The sequence below is a fragment of the Callithrix jacchus genome, chromosome 7 (genome assembly GCF_049354715.1).
Source record: "Callithrix jacchus isolate 240 chromosome 7, calJac240_pri, whole genome shotgun sequence".
In the NCBI taxonomy this organism is placed as follows: domain Eukaryota; kingdom Metazoa; phylum Chordata; class Mammalia; order Primates; family Cebidae; genus Callithrix; species Callithrix jacchus.
The window spans coordinates 126,816,823-126,822,822 of NC_133508.1; the positions used below are offsets into that span (position 1 = coordinate 126,816,823).

General features: G+C 36.9%; 1 pseudogene; it reads left to right on the forward strand.

Moving 5' to 3' along the window:
• Positions 1 to 3,085: 3,085 nt before the first annotated feature.
• Positions 3,086 to 3,717, forward strand: LOC100406973 (calpain small subunit 1 pseudogene; annotated as a pseudogene).
• Positions 3,718 to 6,000: the final 2,283 nt, after the last annotated feature.

The following is a 6,000-nucleotide window of genomic DNA, read 5'->3' on the forward strand; positions in this document are numbered from 1 at the left end:
AGTTCACTTAACATGGATTTTTTTTCAACTAAACACAGTATGAAAATACATTATTTGAGGAATGTGAAACACACATATATAAAGGGCCATCTTTTGGTATACATGAATTCTGCTGGACTTGAGTAGGCAAGGAGTTTGCATGGATTAGGAACTACAGGGTTCCTAGAACCAAGTCTCTGTGTATACTGAGAGATGACTGTAATTATTTTTCTTTATATAGGACAGAAAATGTATTTAATAAGGAATATATATATATGACCCTTGTAAAGTTATAGCACTGATTGTAACCTGGATACGGTACAAATTTCATGGTACTAATTGGCCTAAAATCACTTCATCCAACATTGGGCCTAAATTTCCTTAATATATGCAAACTCAAGCTGCTGGAGTTTTTCAAGGAACAAAATAATGAAAATAAATTATCAATCACCTTTTAACAACCAAAAATCACCACTGAAACAGGCTTTGATCAAGTCTTAAATAAAAACTGACATCAAATTTCTAGGTTGATTCCCACCTCCTACTGAATCTTCTACCACCAATATCATGCTCTGTCACCTCAAATCAGTTTTAAGACATCCTTCAAGTACTCATCTTTGATAACGGGGCATTCAACTATCTTCAGTTATAGCCTGAAATCCCATACAATTTAAACTAAGCTAAAAAGAAATTCACACACTCAGTGGAGTTCTCTACATCCCCAGGTCTAAGTGAGGATACTACCCTGGTTAGCTTTGTTAGTTCAACCACATAGACAGAGCTTATCCAAGGTAAGACAAGCACCCTATCTCACAATTTCCAAATATCACTTAGAAACAAGTTTTATGAACATTCTCTTTTGCCTTGTATCCTCTTATATCCAATCTTGATTTTGAGTTATAGAAAAGAGGTACAGCCTTAGCTGCCACTCCTGTAAAATCAATAAATCATGGTGGTTCAGGTCCTAGAAGGATGCCCCAGCTTCTCCCAGGCTTGGCGATTGATGGTGTCCATGGTGTTGTGATGAAATGGCCACTCAAATGCACTATCAGTGCAAACATCCACAAGTCATTCTTGCAATCAACCTAGAAAGTATATGGCAGCAAGAGATTAGGCATCTACTCTTCATTCATTCATTTGTTCACTCACTATTTCAGCTAGGCTATATATACCTAGATAGTAGGGCAAAAAAAAATACATTTTGAAAACAGTCTTAAGTTCAAACTTCAGATGTGGACAAGCATTTCTTTAGCAATTTTTTATCAGTTATGGGCTGTATTGAGGATAAAAATGCTATAAATTAAACCCACTAAGTGTTTATTGTTTATTCACTAAATGCCAGGCACTGTATTCTGTTTTATGCATAGTTGAATATAGTAGTCTCTGCCCTTATAAAGATGACTTTCTGGTGAGGGACATAAACATGTAAAAATATAAATGGGACCAGGGTGGTAATGTTTGCCAGAAATGAGATCAAAAGCTACAATGTAAAAGAAAATGTGTAATTCCAATAAATGGGAACAAGTACTCTGAGTTTAGAGCAAGAAGAGAATATGTCTGACCTTTAAAAATAGCACTAAGTTTAAAATAGCTAGTCTTTTAAAAATTTATACAACGTGTACTTGTAGAGATGAAGGGACCATGCAAGTGGAAAGACCAGCATAAGCCACGTCAGACATGTTAGAAAGTGTAGGTCTTACTAAAGGTACTGTAGAATCATTCCATCTGACTGAAGCACTGAATAGGTGTGTCAAAATGAAAGATGAGACTGGAAATGAGATTAGGGCATGAGAAGAAGGGATTCAAAGATCAGAAAAATAAAATTAGACATCTTCGAACTATATCAGAATTCTAGATTTGGCTTATAGTCCTACTGCCATCAAGAGTTTATAATTTAGTATCATATTTTTGATTAAATTCTTAACAGATTCTATCTGGAAAATTGGAAATAATTTATATTTTGGGGAAGAATTATATCCCCAAATTCCTTTATATTATTCCTAAAGTACTCAATTTAAATTAAAAAACAGAAATAAAAAGAGGACTTAGTCCAACAAAATCAATTTATTTTAACATCAGGAATTCATATGGGTGTTTTCTGAGATTATTATTGAAAATTCAAACTGGGTAAATCCATTTTTAAAAGCATAAAAAGCCAAAGATCTATTTATGGACTAATTTTAATTTGTATTGAGAATAATGTACAATCAAGAGAAATGATTCATTGCATATAATACTGTAAAATTATCCCATGTATAATTTTTTCGATGAGTCAACTTTATAATTTATAAAAGTCAGTGAATACCAGACAAACAAAAATTGAAGGATTTTATCAATAACAGACCTGTATTATAAGAAATGCTAAAGGAATTCCTTCAATCTGAAAGAAAAGGACATTAATGAGCAATCAAAAAATCATCTGAAGGTATGAAACTCACTGGTGGAAGGAAGGACACAGGGAAAAAATATTATAGCACCATAATTGTGATGTAAAAACTCCTCATATCTAAGTAGAAAGACTAACAGATGAACCTATCTAAAATAACAACTATAACAACTTTTCAAGACATAGACAGTATAATAAGATAGAAATAGAAACAACAAAAATTTGAAAAGCAGGGAGATAAAATTAAAGCATACATTTTTATTAATTTCTCTTTGCTTGTTTATTACTTGTTTATGTAATCAGTGTTGTCATCAGTTTAAAATAAGGGTTAAAAATATTATTTGCAAACCTCATTGTAACCTCAAATCAAAAAACATATAACAGATACACAAAGCATAAAAAGCAAGAAATTAAAACATATCACCAGAGAAAATCACCTTTACTAAAAGGAAGACAGAAAAGGAAGACCACAAAACTAGAAAACACATAAAATAGCAAGATTAAGCCCTTACTTATCAATGACTACATTGAATGTGAATGGACAAAACTCTCTAATCAAAAGCCATAGAGTCCCCAGCCCATGGGGACTGATCAGGCCTCGAAGCACATTCCCCAGGCCCCTATCCAGGTCTTCTTCTCTCCTGTTGCTGCCACTGCCACTTCCCACCTCACATCCAGAGGTCTGCCAGTCAGTTCTTCAGCAGAGGCAGCAGAGCAGCCATGTTCTTCCTAGGTGGAGTCATTAGCTCCATCAGGGAGGTGGCTACACAGCACAACCCAGAACCCCTGCCTCCACACACACATTGCTCCAACACTGAGGCCAACAAGAGTGAGGAGGTCCTTCATTCCAGAGACTCTTTACCCAGTTGGCTGGGGATGAAATTGAGGTCAGGTTTGCAGAACTCATGAATGTTCTCAATAAGACTGTGATCAGTATGACTGAATGGAAGACTCATGGCTTTAGCATTGATACATGGCACAGCATGGTGGCTACAATGGATAGTGACACCACAGGCAAGTTGGGCTTTGAGGAATTAGGTTAGCTGTGGAACAACATCAAAAGGTGACAGGCAATATACAAGCAGTTGGATGTTGACTGATTGGGAACCATTTCCAGCAGTGAACTCACAGGGCCTTTGAGGCAGCAGGGTTTCACCTGAATGAGCAACTCTGCAACACAATCATCTGACACTACTTAGATGAAGGAGGGAACATGGATTTCAACAACTTTATCAGCTGCTTAGTCAGGCTGGATGCTTTTGTTTCATGGCTTGAAATTTCTTGACAAAGATGACACTAGATCAATCCAAGTGAATATCCAAGAACGACTGCAGCTGACAATGTATTTCTAAATGGGAAACCCAGCCCTGCCCCTTCACTTGCTTAAAATAGCTCCTTCACTTACTATAGGAGTCACCTTGGAGCCTCAGTCCTTTCTAGTGCTGATCCCATTTGCAGTCACATCTTCATGCATCCTGCTGACCCATGGACCTTTGCTTTTTCCAGTCCTTGGCACCCAGCTTCTCAGCTAACATCTGGGGTCAAATATGCCCCAACATGCCATGCTCTGAGTTGTCCCTGGCTGTAAGACATGCTAACATACTCTGCCAACAGTCACCCCACCCCCCCATACCCATGTCACTCTCACTCCATAACCTCACTTTTGTACCTGTGCCAACATCAACTCTTGCATGGCTCCCGTGCCCCAAGGCCCTCTCTCAGTTCTGGGAGGATGACTCCACTCCTTACACACCCTGATCCACCCATTCACAGTTACCACCCACGTAGCCCAACATCAGGCTATTCCAGTCCCACATGTTCCAGTGGTTTTGTCTGTATTCTGCTCCTAGCCTGCCAGGCCCAGGAGGAAGAAAATATATTCCAGTAGCAAAGAAGGAAAGGAAGGAAGGAAGGAAGGAAAGAAAAGAAAAGAAAGGAAAGGAAAGAAGGAAAGAAAGGGAGGAAGGGAGGAAGGGAGAAAGGAAGGAAGGAAGGAAGGAAGGAAGGAAGGAAGGAAGGAAGGAAGGAAGGAACAGAGGGAGGGAGGGAGGCTGAATGGATTTTTGAAAACCAAACTGCAATGATCTGTTGTCTACAAGAAACACACTTTACCTATAAAAGTACACATTAAATTAAAATAAATGGATAGGAAAAGATATTTCATGCCAATGGAAAGCAACAAAAAGTAAGAGTAGTTATACTTAGACAAAACTGATTTCAAGACAAAAACTGTAAGAAGAGACAGAGATTGTAATTATATAATGATAACGGAGTCAATTCAGCAAAAGAATAGCACAACTGTAAATATGTATGCACCCAACACTGGTAGCTATTCATGTATTGGGGTCTCTCTCTTTGTCTCTAAAGAGATAATAGCTGGAGACTTCCACACCCCACTTTCAGCATTGGACAGATCTTCTAGACAAAAAATCAGTAACAACAAAAAAAACCGACTTAATTCACTAGAAAACAAATGCACTATAGACCAAACAGATACTTAAAAACATTTCATCCAGTGGCTGTACGATGCACATTCTTCTCTTCAGCACATGGATCATTCTCAAGAATAGACCATATGTTAGGCCACAAAACAATCTAAAAATTGAAATTATAACTAGAAATGAATAATAAGACAATCATTGAAAACCAAACCTATATCAAAAAAGTAGAAAAATGACAAATAAACAATGTAATAATGCATCTTTAAAAACTGGAAAAGCAAAAGCAAATCAAATACAAGATGAGTAGACATAAAGATATAAGAAAGATCAAAGCAAATATAAATGAAGTGAAAATGAAAAAAATACAAAAAATCAACAAAACAAAGTTGATTTCTTGAAGGATAAACAAAATTGACAAACCATTAGCCTAATAAAAACAGAGAGAAGGTGCAAATAAATGAAATCAGACATGAAAAAAGAGACATGACAATAGACACCAAAGAAATTTAAAAGATCATGAAAGACTACAATGAGGAGCTATATGCCAATAACTTGGAAAACCTAGAACAAATGGATAAATTCCTAGACAAATACAACCTACCAGGATTGAACCATGAAGAAATTCAAAATCCAAATAAGCCAATAACAAGTAAGGATATTGAAGCCATAATAAAGAGTCTCCCAGCAAATAAAGCCTGGCATTCAATAGCTTCACTGCTTAATTTTACTAAACATTAAAAGAAACACTAATACCAATCCTACACAAATGATTCCAAAAATAGAAGAAATGGAAACACTTCAAATACATTCTACAAAGCTGGTATTACAACATATCATGATACCAGATGAAAGACATCAAAAATAGAAAGAGAAAGATACATCAAAAATAGAAAACTACAGGCCAATGTCCCTGATAAATACATATTTTTCATTTTTATTTCTTTTTGAGACTGAGCCTTGCTCTGCCACCCAGGCTAGAGTGCAGTAGCACAATCTCAGCTCACTGTAACCTCCACCTCCCAGGTTCAAGTAATTCTTCTGCCTCAAGTGATTCTACTCCCAGGTAGCTGGGACTACAGGCGTGTGCCACCAGACCCAGCTAATTTTTGTATTTTAGTAGAGATGGGGTTTCACCATGTTAGCCAGGATGGTTTTGATCTCCTGACCTTGTGATCCACCTTCCATGGCTTTTCA